Here is a 20,797-nt window from a genome sequence, read left to right on the forward strand (position 1 = left end):
TATGACATAAGCTTAGCTAAGTATTCAGTATGTATATGTGGACACTTAAGAAACAACACACAATATTTAAGAAACATACATATTGAAGCTTTAATAAAAGAAAACCTACAGGGCAGCCCCAGTGGCTCAGCGGTTTAGCGCCGCCAACAGCCCAGGGCGTGATCCTGGAGACCCAGGATCAAGTCCCACGTCAGGCTCCCTGCATGGAGCCTGCTTCTACCTCTGCCTGTGTCTCTGCCTCTCTCTCCTCCCTGTGTATTCTCATGAATAAATAAATAAAATCTTAAAAAAAAAAAAAAAGAAAAGAAAACCTGCAGAACTCAGTTAAATGAGTATCAGCTTAAATTCCGCTTTTATATTTCTCTTTAATTTTTTTAGCGTTAAAAATCACTGTTCGAATGTTTGAAGTTATTGTAATTCATTTTCTCAGATGTGAAAGTCATAAGAAATCTAAGTTACTAAAGATTAATTAGAAGGAAATTCATACATACTTAGTTTTTAATTTGCTATATCTTTACAACTACACCTCAACACTCTCTACCAACACACATATGAACACACACATGCTTTGGTCTAACTTCCTATGCTGCTTAAAAAATATAGATGTGTATCTCTGCAAGTTAAAAATAAATAGGTGAGATCGTGACGAAAAAAGCAGGACATTTACACCATCCCAAAGTATATCCCCAAAAGATATTTATTAAGTACAAAGGGAAAAATAGTAACCTTACAGTGGAGAAATGTGCCATTAAACGAGCAGTTAACATCACCAGTAGCCGGAGATTATATATACCATTTTGTATATTACATAAATATATATTTATCACCTTGAAGTGTACAACTAAGTGGCTTCTAGTATATTTCTGAAGTTGTACAATAATCAGGCTAATTTTAGAATATTTCCATTGCTTTATTAGCGGTCACTCCACAGTTTCTCCTAAACTCAGCCTCTAACAACCACAAACCTACTTTCTGAATTTGTTTATTCTGGACATTTAATATAAGCAGAGTAATATGTGGGCATCTGGATGGCTCTGTCGGTTAAGCATCTGACTCTTGATCTCAGCCAGGTCTGGATCTCAGGGTTATGAGTTCAAGCCCACATTGAGCTTCACCATGGGCATGGAGCCTGCTTAAAAATAAACATAAAAAATAAACAGAGTAACATGAATGTGGTCCTTAGAAACTACATGCCTTTTATTAGCATAATGTGCTCAAAGTTCATTGATATTACAACATGTATCTCTTATTCACTTACTTTGTTACAGAATAATATTCCATTGCATTGATAAGTCACATTTTGTTTATCCATTTTAGTTAACAGACATTTGCATTCATCTATTGAGGGGCAAAAAATGCTTTTTTTTTTTCCAAAAAATGCTTTGAATATGTATGTAGAAGTTTTTGAGTCAATACATGTTTCGTTTCTCTTGGGTAAATACTACAAGTTGAATTGTTGGATTATATGGTAATTCCATGTTTCATATTTTGAGAAACTTCCAAACTGTTTTCCCAAGAGGCAGCCTCATTTTATAATTCTACCAGCAATGTATGAGGGTTCCAATTTTTCCACAGCTTTGTCATCACTTGTTACTATCTGCCTTTTTTCAAAACCATCCTAATGGATGTAAAGTGATATTTCATTGTGGTTTCCCTAATAATAATGATGTTGACATCTTTTCTTGGGCTCGTTGGCCATTTGTATATTCTCTTTGGAGAAACAAACTCCCTATCAAAATTCCAATGGCATTTTTTTCACAGAAATAGGGAAAAAAAATTCTAAAATCTGCATGGAACCACAAAAGATCCAGAAAGCTAAAGCAATTCTGAGAAAGAAGGAGAAAGTTGAAGGCATCATATTTCCTTATTTCAAACTATACTGCAAAGCTATATCAATTAAAAGAGTATGCTACTGGAACAAAAACAGACATACAGACCAATAAAACAGAATCATGAGCCCCAAAATAAACCTCACCTATATGGTCAACTAATATATGACAAAGGAGCAAAGAATACCCAATGAGCAAATGATAATCTCTTCAACAAATGGTGCTGGGTTAACTAGATAATCGCATGTTGAAAAATGAAGTTGGATCCCTATCTTACACCACTCAAAAAATAAACAAAGTGGATTAATGATTTTAAAAATAAGATCAGAAACTTTAAAATTCCTAAAATTAAAAAAGACAGGAAAAGCTCCCTTGACATTGTTCTTAGCAATGACTTTTTTAATAAAACACAAGGGACAAAAGCAAAAATCACGAAGTAAGACTAGACCTAATTAAAAAGCTTCTGCAAAGCAAAAGGAACAATCAGCAAAATGAAAAAGGCAACCTATGGAATGAAAAGAAAATGTTTGCAAATCATATAAATGTTTGATATCCAAAACACATAAGGAACTCCTAGAACTCACCAGCAAAAAACATGAACATTCTGATTTAAAAAACTGTGCAAAGAACCTGAATAGCCATTTTTCCAAAGAAGACATACAAATAGCTAACAGATACATGAAAAGATGCTCCATATAACTGATCATCAGGGGAAGGAAAATCAAAACCACAAAATATCACTTCATAGCCGTTGTATGGGCTATTATCAAAAGGACAAGAAATAAGTGTTGACAAGAATGTGGAGGAAAGGGAACCCTTCCGTGCTGTCAGTGGGAATGTAAATTAGTGTAGTCACTGTGAAGAACAATGCAGAGTTTACACAAAAATTAAAAAATAGAATTATCATATGATTCAGCAATTCCACTTCTGGATACACACCTAAAGGAAACAAAATTGCCAGGATGGCTCACTAGGTTAAGTGTGCAGCTCTTGACTTCAGCTCAGGTCATAGTCTCAGGGTCATGAGGTTCATGAGATCAAGTCCGTCATCGGGCTTCATGCTCATCAGGGAGTCTAGTCTGCTTGAGATTCTCTTTCTTCCTTTACCTCTGCTCCTCACCCCCTTTATTAATAAATAAATAAATAGTTGTTTTTTAAAAAAACGATATCTGGGGGCACCTGAGTGGCTCAGTGGTTGAGCATCTGCCTTTGGCTAAAGTCATGATCCCAGGGTCCTAGGATCAAGTCTGGCATCAAGCTTCTCGCAGGGAGTCTGCTTCTCCCTCTGACTATGTCTCTGTGTCTCTCATGAATAAATAAATAGAATTCTAAAAAAAAAAAAAAAAACAATATCCGTACTCCCCCATGTTCACTGAAGCACTACTTACAATAGCTAACACATATATATTTGATGTCAGACATATATATAGACACATACATATGGAGGAAATATATTTCTATAAATATATATTTATATATATATTTCCTATAATATAGATATTTTATATATAAGGTAGGTCCTTATATATATCCTAAGAAAAAGTATATATAGGAAAGAAGGAAATGAGTAAGAAGGAAATCCTCCCATTTGTGTATCCATAGGGATAGATCTTGAGGGCATCACACTCAGTGAAATAAGTCAGAGAAAGACAAATACTGTATGATCTCATTTCCATGTGAAATCTAAACAAAAACGAACACATAGATACAGAGAATAGACTGGTAGTTGCCAAAGGCAGGGGGTGGGGAAGTGGGCAAAATGGGTGAAGGTTGTCAAAAGGTACAAACTTCCAATTTTAAAGATACCCAAGTCCTGGGGATGAAATGTACAGCATGGTGACTATAGTTAACAATACTGTATTTGTATACTTGCAGATGGATAAGGGAGTAGATGCTAAAAATATTCATCACAAGAAAAAAAAATTGTAACTGTGAGATGACAGATGTTAACTGAACATATTGCAGTAATCATTTCATGATATATGCATATATCAAACCATTATGTTGTGCACCTTAAACTAATACAATGTTATATGTCAGTATTTCAATAAAATTGAGGAAAATTAAAAATAGAACTACCATATGAACCAGCAATACCACTTCTAAGTATATATTCAAAGGAAATGAAATCAAGATCTTGAGGAGATTGTTATTCATGATAGGACACTGAAACAACCCAAGTGCCCATGTACAGATAGATGAATGGATAAAGAAGAGGTGGTATATAAACAATGGAATATTATTCAAACATGAGAAAGAGGGAAAGGCTATCATTTGTGACAACATGGATGGACCCTGAGGGTATTACGCTAAGTGAAATAAGTCAGACAGAGAAAGGTAAATACCATATGATATCACTTATCTGTGGAATTTAAAACAACCAAATGAATAAAAACAGCAGGTAGTTCCAGGAACTAGGAAAAGGAGGGATGCTAGTCAAAAGGTTCAGATTTCCAGTTACAAGATGAAGTTCTGGGGATCTAATGTACAACATGGTGATTATAGATAACACTACTGTATTATACCCTTGAAAGCTGGCTAAGAAATCAGATCTTAAATGTTCTCACAAAAAAAGAAGTAATTATGTGAAATGATGAAAGTGTTAACTAACACCAAAATGATAATCATTTTGTAATAAAAAATGCATCAAATCATCACATTGCACTTTGAACTTCCACACTGTTTTGTATCAGACAGATCTCAATAAAACTGGGGGGGAAATTTTAGGCAAAAACAGAACAAAAATCCTTCACCCATTTTTTAATCAGGTCATTTGTCTCGTTATTGTGGAGTTATAAAGACTCTTGCTATATTCTGGATACCAGCCCCTTATCAGATATGTGATTTGCAAATATTTTCCCCTATCTGTAAGTTGTCTTTTCACTCTGCTTGATGGTGCTTCTTGAATCAAAATATTTTCAATTATGATGAAGTTCAATTTGTGCATTTGTTTATTTTGTTACTTGTGATTGTGGTGTTCATAAATAAGAAACTACTGCTTAAACTAGGGTCATAAAGATTTACTTTTCTACTTTCTTCTAAGAGTTTTATAGTTTTATTTAACTCTTGCATGTAGGTCTGTGATCCATTTTGAGGTAATTTTTACATGTATAGTACGAGGTTGGTGTTCAACATCATTCTTTTGAGTAGAGATATCCAACTGTTCAAGCACCATTGGTTGAAAACACTATTCTTTCCCTCATTGAACTGCCTGGATATCCTTGTCAAAAATCAAACAATAATGTTAGACTTTATTTCTAGATTTTCAACTCTTATCCATTAATGTCCATCTTTATGTCAGTACTACACTGTCATTATTATTGTGGCTTTGTAGTAAGTTTTGAAATTGCAAAGTGTGAGTTGCCCAATTTTGATCTTTTTCAAAAAAAACTTTTAGCTACTCTGAGTATCTTGTATTGCCATAGGAATTTTGGATTCAGCTTGTTATTTCAGTACATAAGCAGATAAAATTTTGATAGGTAAGCTTGAATCTATTTATCAAGTTGGAGAGCATGCCGTCTTCATAAGATTATCTTCCAAACCACAAACTGTGGGATCTTTCCACTCATTTAGTCCTTGTTTACATTATTATGTTTACATAATAATGTAAAACATTATTGACTATTCTTTAGTCAATAATGTTTTACAGTATTTAGTGTACATGCCTTTCATTTATTGCATTAAATTTATTTTAATGGTTTATTTTTTGATAATATTATAATTGGAATTATTTCTTTAATCTTATTTTTGGATTGCTACTTGCTATCATATAGCTATACATTGATTTTTATGTATTAATTTTGTAGCTTACAATGGTAAGGAACTTGTTAATAAGTTCTAATAGTTTGTTTTGAGATTCCCCAAGGTTTTTTATGTACAAGATCTTATCATCTGCAAATAAAGAAACTTTATGTCTTCCTTTCCAATCTAGATAACTTTTTCTTCCCTAATTACCCTTGCTAGAACCTTCAACACAACGCTGAATAGCAGTGGTGAAAGAAGATATTCTTGTCTTGTTTAACCTGGCAGGAAAGCATTCAGTTTTTCACTTTTAAGTATGATTTTAGCTGTGGGTTTTTGTACATACTTTTCATCAGGTTGAGGATGTTCTCTTCTGTTCCCAGGTGGCTTAATATTTTATCAATAAAGGGTGTTACCTCTGGTCAAATGCATTAGTTGGGAAATGTTCTCTCCTCTTCTATTTTTTGTAAGAGTTTGTGAAGGATTGGTGATAAATCTTTTTTTTTTTTTTTTAATGTCTGGTAGAATTCACTAGTGAAGTCTAGTAGGTCTGGGTTTTTCTTTGTGAGAAGATTTTGACTACTAATTTAATCTCTTTAACTTGTTAATGCATTCAGACGATTTCTTCTTGTAGTCATTCTCAAAAGTTTGTCTTTCTAGAAATTTTTGCATTTCTTTTATCTAATTTTTGACATTTATTATTCATAGTATTTCACTAAAATATTTTATTTCTCTAAGGTTGGTAATACTATCCCCTGTCATTCTTGATTTTAGTAGTTTGAGTCTTCTCTTCTTTGTTCTTATCAATTTAGATAAATGTTTGTCAATTTTGTTGAGCTTTTCCAAGAACCAACATTTTATAAAAATTGTCTATTATTTTTCTATTCTCTATTTCATTTATTTATACTTTAATTTTTTATTATTTCTTTCCTTCTCTTTGCTTTGGATTTAATTGGATCTTCTTTTCTAGTGTCTAGGTATAAAGGTTAGGTTATAAACTTATTTTTAATATAGGCATTTACCAACTATAAAGAACATTCCTGCTTTAGCTGCTCTCCATAAGTTTTGGTTGTGCTTCCAGTTTCATTTGTCTCAAAGTATTTTTTAATTTCCCTTGGGAATTCCTTTATGAACTGATAGTTATTTAGAAGTGTGTTATTTAAATTCCACATATTGATGAATTTTAAAATGTGCTCTGTTATTGACTTTTTAAAATTTTTTAAAAGATTTATTTATTTATTTATTTATTTATTTATTTGACAGAGAGAGAAAGAGAGCAAGCACACATCAGGCACAGGCAGAGGCAGAAGCAGGCTCTCTGATGAGCAAGAAGCTCAATGTGGGGCTTAATCTCAGGACTCTGGGGTCATGACCTGAGCCAAAGGCAAACGCCCAACCAACTAAGCCACTTAGGTGCCACTACTGACTTTTAATTTAATCCCATTGTAGCTAGAAAACATACTTTGTGTAACAAATTATTTTGATATATCCAGGCTTCTTTTAAGATCTAACATATGCTACAGAATGTTCTATTTGTGCTCAAGAATGTGCACTCTGCTATAGTTGGGTGGAGGATTATATAAATGTTTTTATGTCTAGTTGGTTAATAGTATTGTTCAAGTAATCTGTTTCCTTGTTGATCATTTGCTTAATTGTTTGTCCATTATTGAAAGTGAAGTACTGATCTCTTTAAATATTTGTGCTACAATATTTATTTCTCCCTTCAATTCTGTCAGGGTTGGGTTTCTTTTTTGTCATTTTTGGGGCTCCTTTGTGTATATATGCTTACATTTCTTAAGTCTTCCAATTCTGTTGTCATTCCTTACATATTTTTTAGCCGTTTTCTTAGTGGTTGCCCTGGCAATGCAATTAACACCTTAATTCATAACAATGTAGTTCAAATTAATACCAGTAAATTTTAATAGTATACAAAAACTTTGTTCCTTTTTTTGTCTTAGATCTTTATTTTTTTCTTCCAAGATTTTAAACAAATTAAGTTAGTTAACACATAATGTAGTATTGGTTTGAGGAGTAGAATTTAGTAACTCATCACTTACATATAACACCCAGTGCTCATTACAAGTGCCCTTCTTGGGATGCCTGGGTGGCTCAGAGGTTGTCTGCCTTTGGCTCAGGGCATGATCCTGGAATCTGGGATCGAGTCCCACATTGGGCTTCCTGAATGGAGCCTGCTTCTCCCTCTGCCTATGTCTCTGCCTCTGAGTGTGTGTGTGTGTCTCATGAATAAGTAAATAAAATATTTTTTTAAAAAGTGAAAAAAAAAAGGGGGGATCCCTGGGTGGCTAGGCGGTTTGGCGCCTGCCTTTGGCTCAGTGCGCGATCCTGGAGTCCCGGGATCGAGTCCCGGGATCCAGTCCCACGTCGGGCTCCCAGCATGGAGCCTGCTTCTCCCTCCTCCTGTGTCTCTGCCCGTCTCTCTCTCTCTCTCATAAATAAAGAAATAAATCTTTTTAAAAAAAGTGCCCTCCTTAATGCCGATCACCCATTTAACCCAATTTCCTTCCCACTTCCCCTCCAGCAACCCTCAGTTTGTGTTCTATAGCTAAGAGTCTTAAGGTTTGCCTCCATGTCTGTTTTTATCTTACTTCATTTGTTTCTTCCTTTCCCCTATGTTCATCTGTTTTGTTTCGTAAATTCCACATATGAGTGAGATCATATGGTACTTGTCTTTCTCTGACTTATTTTACTCAGTATAATATGCTCTAGTACATCCATGTCATTGCAAATGGCAAGATTTCATTCTTTTTGATGTTTGAGTAATACTCCATTATATATAATATATATAATATACATAATATTAACATACATAATTATATATATATCATATATAATGTCCATTATCCATTCATATGTTAATTGATGTCTGGGCTCTTTCCATATTTTGGCTATTGTGGACATTGCTGCTATAAACACTGGGGTGCTTATGGCCCTTCAAATCAGTATTTTTGTATCCTTCAGGTAAATATCTAGTAGTGCAATTGCTGGGTCATAGGATAATTCTATTTTTAACTTTTTGAAGAACCTCCAAACTGTTTTCCAGAGTAGCTGCACCAGTTTGCATTCCCACCAACAGTGTAAGAGGGTTCTCCTTTCTCTGCATCCTCACCAATATCTGTTGTTTCTTGTGTTGTTAATTTTAGCTATTCTGACAAGTGTGAAGTGGTATCGCATTGTGGTTTTGATTTGTATTTCCCTGATGATGAGTGACATTGAGCATTTTTTTCATGTGTCTATTGATCATTTGTATGTCTTCTTTGGATAAATGTCTGTTCATGTCTTCTGCTTATTTCTTAACTAGATTATTTATTTTTTCGGTGTTGAACAAAAACTTTGCTCCTGTATCTCCAATGTTTCCCCCTCCTTTGTGCTATTATTGTCACACAAATTACATCTTTATACATTGCATGTCCATCACACATACTTATAATTCTTATTAACCTGTCTTTAAATCAGATAGGTTAGAAAAGGTTTAGAAACAAAAGAAGGGTTATAGAAACTAAACTGCCTTTTATACTTACCTATATAGTATTCTTTATTCATATACATTTGTTTTTCTATCTATCGTCCTTTCATTTTACTCTTTAATACTTTACTCTCAAGTATTCTAGTGATGAATTCTCAGTTTTTGTTTATCTATGAATGTATTACTGTATTTCTTTATTTTTAAAGGATAGATTTGTTGGATATAGGACACTCAGTTGACATTCCTTTTTTTTTTTTTTTTTTTTTTTTTTTTTACATCACTTGGGGTATGTCCTTCCAATGCCTTCTGGTCTCTTTGATTTCTGATGAGAAGCTAAGTGTTAATCTTTAAAAGATTCCCTTGCACAATGTGAACCATTTTTATCTTGCTGCTGTCACATTTTCCCCTTGTCTTTCAGTTTCAACAACATGATTATGGTATGTATAATTATAGACTTCTTTGAGTTTATCTTACTTGGAATTAATAAAGTTCTTGATTGCCTGGATTGTTTCTTTAATTTGGGACATTTTTGCCCATTCTTTCTTCCAATTTTTTTCCTGCCCTTTTTGTTTTTTCACTTCTTGTTCTGGGACTCGCATTACATGTATATTGATAATCTTATGATGTTCCACATGTCTGTGAGCTTCTGTTTATTTTATTTACCATTTTTTAAATGTATAATCTCAATTGATCTGTCTTGAAGTTCACTGCCTCTTTCTTTGCCAACTCATATCTGATGTTGAATCCCTCTAGAAACAATTTCAATTACTGAACTTTTCAATATCAGTAATTCTATTTGATTCTCTCTCACAATTTCTATCCTTCATGGTATATAGTCTGTTTAGTGAAACATCACCCCTGTACTTTAATTTTTAGGCATGGTTTCCTTTAAATTATTGAACATATTTATAATAGCTAATTTAAAGTCATTGTCCCATGTGGTAGCCAAAATAATGCCTCTTCCCCAAAGATGTCCACTCCTTAATTACTAGAATCTGTGTATATTTTATCATACATGTTTCAAAGAACTTTGCAGATATGATTAAGATTTTAGACTTTAAGACTGGGAAATTATCCTATCCTATTGGATAGGCCAAATCTAATCACAGGAGTCCTTAAAAGCAGAGAGCCTTTCCTGGCTGTAGTCAGAAGAGATGCAAATATGAAAGAAGAGCCAGAGACATACAAAGAACTCTATTTTCCATTGCTAGCTCTGACGATAAAGAAATAATGCCATGAATTGAAGAATATGGGTAACCTCTAGCAGAAAAAGGTAAGAAAATGGAATATCCTGTGGAGAATCTAGAAAGGAATTCAGTTCTGTTGACTCCTTCTCACCAATTCCATGGTATTCTTGAAAACCCACAGTGTAATATCCACTGGAAGAGGAAGAATGGATTGTATCCCTAGGGCATTGCTAATCAGCAGCAATTGCTTAACACTGAGTTTCCTGAGGTGGTTTTATTTTTGGGGAAAATAAGTGGTGAACCAAAAAATTTGCAAAAAAAGACCCATAGAATGAGAAGTCCATAGGGGACTTTGAAAAGTTTCTATATGTTCCTGGAAATTTAGAACACCATGTGCATACCTAAGCTGTGCACAAGCGTAGGGCTGTGTGCATGCTAAGAAAGACTTAATCTCTCACCTCTGGTCAGATTTAGGGTTTTTCAAGAGAAGGTTAAAGCAGAGTTCTAATTTGCTGGAGCATTGAAGCTGTGCCCCAGTGCATACAAAGGCCTTTTGACAAAGTGTAGAATACTTTTAAGGAAAGTCTTTAAGGTTCAAGGCTTTAAGGAAAGTCTTCAAGGTTCAAGGCTTTTAAGGAAATCTCTGTCTAATCATTAACTGAACATCAAGCTAACCAAACAAAGAGTAGGTGGCTACACACAACAGTGAATATACACTTGGCATAATCAGTCCAGGAATGTCACTAAATAAACAGACTACAACACTAGCAACAACAAAAACAGAAAGAAGCAACAACAGTAATAAAAATAGGAAGCTGCGGCTCTGGGATCCCATGGCAGCTGCAGCACTGAAGTGGAGAAGGAGACCCAGGAGAAGATGACCATCCTCCAGACCTACTTCCAGCAGAACTGGGATGAAGTCCTGGATAATCTCTTGGCCTTTGTCTGTGACATCCAGCCAGAAATCCATGAAAACTACTGCATCAATGGATAGGAGAGGAAGAAGCAGCTCTGTGAGCAAATTGGCATTTTATATGCTGTCCTGGAATATGAAGCTTCAGCAAAGCTTGAGTTACATCCTTGTGAAAAGGCATTAAATTATTTCTGTATATTATAGTGTAGGTCCCTTCACTTTTTGGAGAATAGCAAATTGAGCTTCTTTGTACAAACGTAGAGCTTATCCAAAGATTTTCTCCTTTTACCTCATTATTTCTTAGAAATCTAATGGGCATATGTTCTGTTTTCCTATGCCTTTTAGCTCAAACAACATATATATCGATACTTTTTCTTTCTTAGATGTAGTTAAAATAATTTTTTTTTTTTGTTTAAAGAAAGAAAGGGATTAAATATTTTTTTCCCTAACACTTTCTTGAAGGTCAGGGGCTTTATCTATGAAAAAGTAGTAAATAGCTATTTGTGACCTGTGTGAAGCAGCAGCCAGCCTTAAAATAGTCCTTTCTGGCTAAGGGACAGAACAGCAAATACTAGTATAATTGTTTGGGCTGCTTTTATTTTTCCTAATCAAAATTGTTAGATGATAGAATTCAAGAACTTGTTACATGTTATTACTTGGTGTACTGATAATTATTTAAAAGTAAACACTTTGGCATGCAATAATAAATAAATAAATAAATAAATAAATAAATAAATAAATAAATAAATAGTAATAACAAATCCTGGTCAGGGGATCTGATTTCCAAAGTTGTCATGCTACATTATATACTTAAATTGGTTTCTATACTTAAATTATTGTAGAATAACATAAGCATGCATGTAGGTGAAACCACAAAAATCATTTGCATCAACATTATGTAGAAAAATGAAGACTTAATTCTGTTAGTTCTAATTCAAATTTGGATTCATAAGCTTCTTCTGTAAGTTTCATAGGAAAAGACAAAAAAGGTATATTAAATTTTTCTTCAACATATTGATTGTCTTTGATTTACCCAAGTGTCTACTAACCTCTATCATTTTGTTGTTCTGAATACCTAACATTTTTTTAAATGGTTATTTCTATCACTCTGAATGATTAAATTATACTTTCTTATTTATGGTCCAAGGATTACAAAAAAGAAATAATTATTTTAAAAGATAAAAATTTATTCATAAGGGAAGTTGCCATAACAAAAGGGAATTTCAGATAAATTCTCATGTAGAAAGAATATGTTTCTTTTACAGTATTATTTTATTTCATCTTATTTATCTTTGATCAAGTGTTGTTACTGCATATTCCTTATGGGAACCAAAAAACTTCAATGTTTAATATTTTACACAGCCAAACCTGTCTAAAGAAAAATGTTGAGAAAGGAAAAGCCAGTCTCAAAAGCAGCTGCTCAACTGATGCCTAATTAAATTTTTACACACAGATTAAAAGAATATGCTAATACTTGGTGTGCATTCAATGAGAATTTGTAAAGCAAGTTAGGTAATCAGAATTTATAAAGTATTGAGAGATACTCTTACATTCTACCTGCTGCTGCTCCAAGTGCTATGTGGCAGTATCTCAGACTGATGCTCAGCCCATGCACACACTGGTACTACTTGGGCAACTTTACAAAACAATTGTAATGCCCAGATATCCATTCATCACATTTTGACTTAATGGATATGGAGTGTGGCTTGAGCATCAGGATTTTTACAGCTCCCTAAGTGATTCTGAGGATGTGGCAACAGTTTTCTAGAGTAGTAGTTCTTAAAATTTACTGTGCACATGAGTCACCAGGGATCTTGTTGAAGTGCAGGTTCTGATCTAGTAAAGCTGGACTGGGTCCTGACAATCTGCATTTCTAACACAGTCCTAGATGATACCCAAGCTGCTGGTGTTGGGACTTCTTTCCACAGCATGCTGCTAACAGAAATGAAAAGTTAATGCCAAAAATAAAGTCCATAAACTTAGGCCACTTACTCCTGAAAGGAGAGCATTTCAAAGTATGTTTGAGACTAGCCTCAGAACAAACGTGAGAACAGCAATTTCCAGGACAGTATTCTTTCCTCTCCTGTAATATGACACTTCAACTCCCCCGATTTTCTGTTGTTTCAGGCTATTACAAAATATGTCTGTTCTTCAAATGTTCAAGAAATGCTACCTTCCAAAATGAGTTTGTCTTTGCCAGCCATTTGAACTCCCTTAAATTCTATGCAGCTCATTACTGAATTTTCTTTCATTTTTGCCATTATAAAATTTATAAGGGCAACAACTATGTCTCATATATCTTCTAGAAAAGGTTAAGGACATACAAAGGTTCAATAAATACTTGCTAATTAAATAGTGTTCAGATATACCTCAGGTATTATACAGATACTGGGAAGCACTTAGCCTAAGAAGTCAGGTTGTAAGAAAAATGAGTCGCTAATCTATGCTGCCATTTAACTTATTATACAGGTGCTTGAAGTCCTATAATATACTTCTTCCAAAAATAGGAACACATGGTACCAGTTGTCTATTGAATTTTTCTTCAAGATCTCTTGGACACTGAATACCTATACAATACACATCCTGTAACAGCATCATGCTTGAAAATGAGGGCATTAGAAATGTCTTTGTGGGCCCTGAAATCCTCCTTCATCCATTAACTGAGACATTAAATTCTCTTTTCTGAGCTTCAGGCCTTCAGTTTTTGTACTACAACCTTATTAAAATGTAAATGCCATGCAGAGGAAACAGTTCTAAAATGTATTACTAGTAATCAGTCTATAAGTATAAATGAAGAATTTGAGATTCAGTTTGGTAGAGTATAGGAATACGGAAGAGAGAGCACATGGTGTAATTCTATACGTGGCAGTTCCAGAAAGACATAATGTTCACCCAAATCCATTCTTGTCAGATTAATTAGAACTCTCATTGAAACATGGTTTACATCATAAAGCAAATGTATCACATTTATGTATTTAGAATGTGCTAGTGCCCACTATATGCACAGTTGTGTGGGATAATCATAATAAAATAAAAATTTTCTCCAAAAAAAAAGTTACATTCAAAGTAGAAGGTAAAAATGACAGAAAGTAAAGGAACTGGATTTATCAATACTGGACAGTTATCATCGAAGGTGTGTTATAGAGGCAAAGTCACTGGTTACTTTTCTCTTTAGTTAGAATAATGTAGCTTCTCCTTTACTTCCAAAGCAAAAGTTCCCATATCCACAAGGATGATGTAATCACTGATCCCAGTGAAGCATCCCAGAATCTTGTCACATTTATGAGGTTTTTAATAGTATTTTTCTATATGACTTGTAGCCTTTCTTATACATAGTCTAATTTTTTAATTATGCAAAGTATTTATATTGAGCTTTCTAGAAAAAAATCAGTTTAATAAAATGGATACATTCAATCCATATTTAAGTAGTTTTCAGATTGGGCTCAGTTCCATTATCCTCTTTGAGTTTTTTATTGATAATAATACCAATAAATAATGAATATTATTAATTAATACTATTAATAATAAATACAAAGTTTTCAAAAGTTCTTGATGAAAAACCTACAATGCCTGTGAAATTGTCACAACAACCATGATAAAGGACATTTCCATTTCCATCCATTATAGTCAGTTCTTCCTTCTGCCCCGCCCCTGTCCTGGGCAACTGTAGATCTACTTTTTGTTCTATATATTAATTTACCATTTCTATAATTTTATTATACAGAGATCATCACATTATACACCTTCAAAGTATTCAACTTGTAGTGCATAAATTACCCTGCAAAACTCTAGAAAAGGTTAAGGACATACAAGGTTCAATAAATACTTGCTAATTAAATAGTGTTCAGATTTACCTCAGGTATTATACAGATACTGGGAAGCAATATCTATAAATTGCTCTCCAAGGAAATTAATAAAATAAATAATAGGACAGGTTTTTAAAAGTTTAAGCTTTCCTATTCATTGACTCTCATGATTCTATTGACCTCTCACAAGGTTCTACCCCATATCTATTTCTCAAGAATAAAGGAAGCCTTGGAAAAGAGTGATCGATCTCTAGGGAGACTACCAGTCTACTGTAGGAGTCAGCAAAGACTCCAAGAAATTGATAGAGTTAGCTTGGTATCCCCAAGGTATTTTTGCTTCCATGTATATTCCTATGTGTTTATTCAACTGAACTATAAGTAAGAGAAAAGGTTGTTATAATTTATTTCACTTGACTTCCTGGTCAAACTAGAATATCGAACACACACCCAACTCCTTATTTCCCATTTCAATAACTAAAAAAAAAAAAAAAAAGATGAAAGATTAAGTCCTCTAATTTAAGAAATGGATTAAGAATAATCTCAGAGGGGGTGCCTGGGTGGCTCTGTCAGTTAAACATCCAACTCTTGATTTTGGCTTGGGTCATAATCTCAGGGTCATGAGATGCAGCTCCACATCAAGCTCCTTGCTCAGCATGGAGTCTGCTTGTCCCTCTCCCTCTGCTCTGCCTCTCCCCATTCTATCTCTCTTTCTCTCTCTCTCTCTTTCTCAAATAAAGAAATAAATAGAATCTTAAAAAAAAATAATAATCCCAGGAAAGTGTCATCCAAATCATGGTTAGGAAAGAAGGCTCTCATGAATTTCTTGCAAACTCTAAAAATGGTCCATAACATTAGATGTCAGTGCCATGTTTTATTTTTTGCTGGTATAATAGGTCTAACTGAAGTACTGTTTGAAGTTACTACCTCCAGATACCCCTATGAGAATTTAATCAGATATTCCTTTCATTGGCAAGTAGATTTTCTCTGGAATGTTGTATTGCAGTATCATAAGAAGACGCAGTGGTAGAATTAAGATTATACAAAGCTTTTTGATATCATAGTAAGCAGCGTCTCAATAAAGGTTCACAGGACTATAGATTTACTTCAATAGGTCCAGGAGATAGTCCTAAATGGTAAGCAAATCAAACTATTTTTAATGTGAGATGATCTAAAATTACTCTCGGAAGAATCCTTCGGTTAATCAAGGAATAACTTTGAACTGTAATTGCTTTGGAATTCTAGGGCTTAAGATACATTCTGAAAATAGGCTCATTCATGAAGATTAGTGTTTCTCTCTCTCTCCTTCCTCTCTCTCTCTCTCTCTCTCACTTTGTGTCGATGCCATCATCTTCACTTAAGAATATTCACTTGTTAGCCATGTTTTTGCCAAGAAACAGAAAGAAAACATGATCTTTTAGAAAGTTGAGATCTTGGAAAGTGAGAGTTGATAAATCTCATTTCATTATGATGAAACGCCTTTGATATCTTGACATTTTGTGCTCACATAACCTTTTACAAATTTATCACTGGTCTCAGAGTCCTCATGTGGCATACTGGTACGTTGAGGAAGCAAATATTGCAAAGTTGCCAAAAGACCAATTCCAATCTAATTAGGACTTGCACTGCTTCAGTGAAGGCTACATAAACACTCTGTTAATATTCACAGCAGCAGCTTTGTCAATAACTCCCCCAGAATCTTCAAATTTATAACGGAAATCAGCAAACTATTGATTCTCTGACACTGATAGATCTATCTAGATTCACTGCCTCCTTTCTCTTGCCGCTGCCCCCAATAAAGGGCACAAATGCCAGTTGCTTTAATCGGCTCCTAAACACTGAAGGATCATTATTAAAGTATGGCTGGCATCCCTGATCATTAATTATAATCTTGTGCACATATGCAGTGTGATTGCAGGAAATAATCAGCTTTGTCTGCCAAATTGGCAACATTTAGAAACTAATTTGTTATGACACAGCATCAAAGATATTTAAACAACAAACTCAAGGCTCTGCTGCTCTGCGTACATTGTTAAATATCAGATAACATCATTAAAAAATAGTTAAGATATCCAGAGGGAGGTGGTATGTACCCTTGAACTTCCATTCAAATAGAATTATCAAAAAATAGTTTTTTATGTGCTCCCAATCCTGCAGTTCGTGTGTTGGGAACACTTCTCCAGAGTGACTGCCATTTAGAGGGGTGCTCGGAAGAGGTGCTGTCAACTTAATTAAGTGGGTGTAGGAATGTGTGCCTAGGGCAAAGATTAGACAGGATTACGATCTTTCCATTTGGGACATACTAGAATTCATTTACCTACTTAATGCTTCAGGGGCCAAATCATAGCATCAGATTCCCCACACCGGTGTGTCATTGTATGATGGAGAGTAACTGGTGTCAAGGTAAATTATGTTCTCTCCATTCTTGATGTTGGCCCCCTCACTCTAGCATGAGAATATTCAATTTCTGAGTCTTGAAACATACATTGTATGTTTCACTTTCCACCAGCCTTTTCCTCTGGACATCATAGCAACTGTTCTACTGTGGTTATTCAAGGAACTTTGATTCACTGTTTTTCCTCCATCATTTCCTTTAATCTCACTCAGCAAAATCAAGCCCAAACCATGTGCTCCATCCTTCTGCCAAGCTCCATTTCTCCACTCCCTAACACCTCCCAAAAACACATGCATGCAAAATTCTTATTTCATTCCTTTTGCATATGAAACTATAGATGAAAGGTTGTTGTTTTATAGCAATTTCTAAGGATTCTAATTACTTCTAGAAATACTTTTGATTCACTTTTGTACCCTTCCCCAAAGGAAGTTAAATATGAAATAGTGCAAATAATATATCTTTACAAAGCAAAAGTCCTGAATGTTTGTGGAAGCAACATTTTATCCCCATGCCTGAGGAGGCATAAGCTTTAGCCTCTCTGTAGACCTTTTTAACTTTCTCCATTAGGAGTGAAGGTATAATTTGGGGGAGAACTTAAGAAGAACTAAACAAGACTTGTGTAGCCAGAACCTCCCTTCTCTCTTTTGAGGCTGAACTGCCCACTGTTCTTCTAGGGCAGCTCTTTGTCCACCTCCACCAGCTGGGGGCCTGCCCAAGCCCAGTGCTGCCTGTCATGTGTTGTTAAGTCTACCTAATTTCAAAGCTTGTTTAGCAGGTTCATTTGGCCCTCAAACTAAGATAAATCCTCCAAATTAGCACTTGCCAATAATAAAATCGACATTCTGAACTCTGTTGGTCATCCTTTTGTTTCATTTTTTTTAATTTTTTCTAAATCCTGGCAAGGAAGTAGAATGCTATTTATTGGACTTCCCCCAAAGGTTACATTTGCTCTATTGTCCACAAAAAATAAAAACAGAGCAGCAGAATCTAGGAGAACAAAATATATAGTTGAGAAACTTCTAGTAAAGCCAGCACATGGGGATGCCTGCCTGTAACCATGTGCTAAATCTGCCTAATATGAAGCTATATACTCCAACTTGTGTTTATTAATAAAAAAGTTGGCACTTTGGTCTCCATCATTTTTTTTTCAGAACCTGGGTGAAAAAAGACTTTTGACAAATAGAAACTAAAATAATAAGAAAGTAAGAAAGAAAAATCACTGGAACAGAATGCAAATAATAATCAAATAATTTTTGTTCTCTTCATTTTAGATGAATTAGATGAAACGTACTCTTTGTTTCATGACATTCACCATCTCTGCTTGGTTTGTTAGTTGCACAGTGCTTAATAATGTACTAAATACCTACTACTGGGGGCACTTGGTAGGATGAGCACTGGGTGTTATGCTATATGTTGGCAAATTGAACTCCAATTTAAAAAAAATTAAAAAAAAAACACCTACTACTTCCCAGTATCTTTGGCTGAGTCCATTTCTAAGTCTAACCTAAGAACCACTTAGTCATGAATCTATTTCATTCTTTATGTATATTCACTACCTATGTGATCTCGTGCAATCCACTGGCTTTAAATAGCAGTTGATAGTGTATCTCCAACTCCACCTCTCCCCTTAGAATCCATACTTATATACTTTATGCCTATTTAATACTTCTGAATAGCTAATGATATTTTCAACTTAACATAATCATTACTGATTTTGGATCTCCCTGTTCAGATCTGCTCCACATGCCTTGCGAGGAGACCTCATAAAAAGACCAGTGGAGGAGAACCAAGCCCCCAGAGCCCGCAGAGCTGGTGCACATCTTCTCTTCTCCCCTAGATTCTCTTTTGCTAGACATTAGCCTAGTTCACTCCTCCTTGTGTTTTTGTTGAGTCATCACCTCCTCAGAGAGGCCTTTCCAGACCATTCTATCTAATAGGAAAACAAAAGCAAAAGGACAACAAAGAGCCCTAATCCTCTGTCCTCTCACCCTACTCCATTTTTTTCATTGCACATATCCCTACCTGATATTTTATGAGATTATATGTTTGCATGTTGTTTATTTTTTATTATTTGCCTCCCCTGAGAGGGTATGGACTCCATGAGGGAAGAAACTCATGTTTACTACTATTTTTTCCAGTATTGGAACAGTGCCTGGCACATACTGATGGATTGTGTGAATGAGTGGTGTGGCTCAGTTGAAACACAGAGTAAGTGAAGAGCAACAGTGAGAAACAGGCCTAATTGGTAGAAAGATCGCAACTCTGACGCAGAGAGAAGTACTGCACACTGTTGGTCCTCTGGCCACCCTGCCTCCACTTTCTATCTGGCACCTGTCCCCTGGCCTTTGTGTGCTTTGTTTCTATTGGTTTCCACCTGAAACCTTTTGCTGAGGACCTTTTTATATTAGCTGCTTTGACCCTTTGGCCAAGAGCCCAGAAATTCGGGGAGTTTCTGTCCCTTCTAGGGTGGCTTATAGCCAAGAACTGGCCAGGAATATAAAGCCAACCCAACTCCTGTGCCTCTAGGTGGAATAAATTTCAAGGCTTAATGTATATTTCAGAGCTCCTATGAGATCTGGTTGGTACTAAGATGTCACCTGAAATCATGCCTTTGCTTGGATCTTTCCCCTTCTCTGTCCTGGTTCCTACACTTCACTACCCATTGCTCCAGGGAGCTTCTCATTAGGCAATCACCTGCACCTAAAACCTCTTCCTACAGCCCAGTCTAAGTAAAGGGTCTCCCTGTATCAACCATGGAAAGTCATCTGTAGCCTCCGCATGGAAAAATGATAATGGCAAGGATTTATTGGATGCTAAATGCTCAGCCCTATGCTGAGAGCTGTATGTGCATGGTCTCTTATAATGCTTACAACCCTATCATTATCCCACTTTAGTGTGTCAAGTATTTGTGTTTAATACGTTTATTCAAACAGTAGTGTAAAAGATTACTAAATGGAGGCATAGAGACCAGTGAGGAGGCCACTGTAATAATGTTAGGCAAGAGATAATAAGGATCAGAATTGTATCACCATCCATAGAAACAGCAAGGCAGTGACCACAATCTAAAGGAACAAAATTTGAGATCGTCCCTGCCCATAAATAGAGAGTCCCTCAAATTCTCCAAGCTTTAGTTTCTCAATTGTAAAGGAATAGGTTTGGAAAAAAGTTTTCTCAAGAGATTCTTCCCTTGAGGGCCCAGCAGAATGGCTCCCGCCAAGAAGGGTGGCAAGAAGAAGAAGGGCCGTTCTGCCATCAACGAGGTAGTGACCAGAGAATACACCATCAACATTCACAAACGTATCCATGGAGTGGGTTTCAAGAAGCGTCCCCCTGGGGCACTCAAAGAGATCCAGAAATTTGCCATGAAGGAGATGGGAACTCCAGATGTGCACATTGACACCAGCCTCAACAAAGCTGTCTGGGTCAAAGGAATAAGGAATGTTCC

General features: G+C 35.2%; 1 long non-coding RNA gene across 2 annotated transcripts in view; it reads right to left on the bottom strand.

Moving 5' to 3' along the window:
* Nucleotides 1-713: 713 nt before the first annotated feature.
* The window catches only part of LOC140595833 (uncharacterized), a 201,977-nt gene continuing 181,893 nt past the window's right edge, over nucleotides 714-20,797 (bottom strand). Inside the window, exon 4 of one of the 2 annotated variants that reach the window (XR_011997722.1) lies at nucleotides 714-1,129. This is a non-coding gene — a long non-coding RNA (uncharacterized lncRNA). Of the gene's footprint in view, nucleotides 1,133-20,797 lie in introns of both variants that reach the window. The other variant, XR_011997721.1, reaches the window with a different exon arrangement.

Source organism: Vulpes vulpes, chromosome 16 (genome assembly GCF_048418805.1).
Source record: "Vulpes vulpes isolate BD-2025 chromosome 16, VulVul3, whole genome shotgun sequence".
Classification (NCBI taxonomy): domain Eukaryota; kingdom Metazoa; phylum Chordata; class Mammalia; order Carnivora; family Canidae; genus Vulpes; species Vulpes vulpes.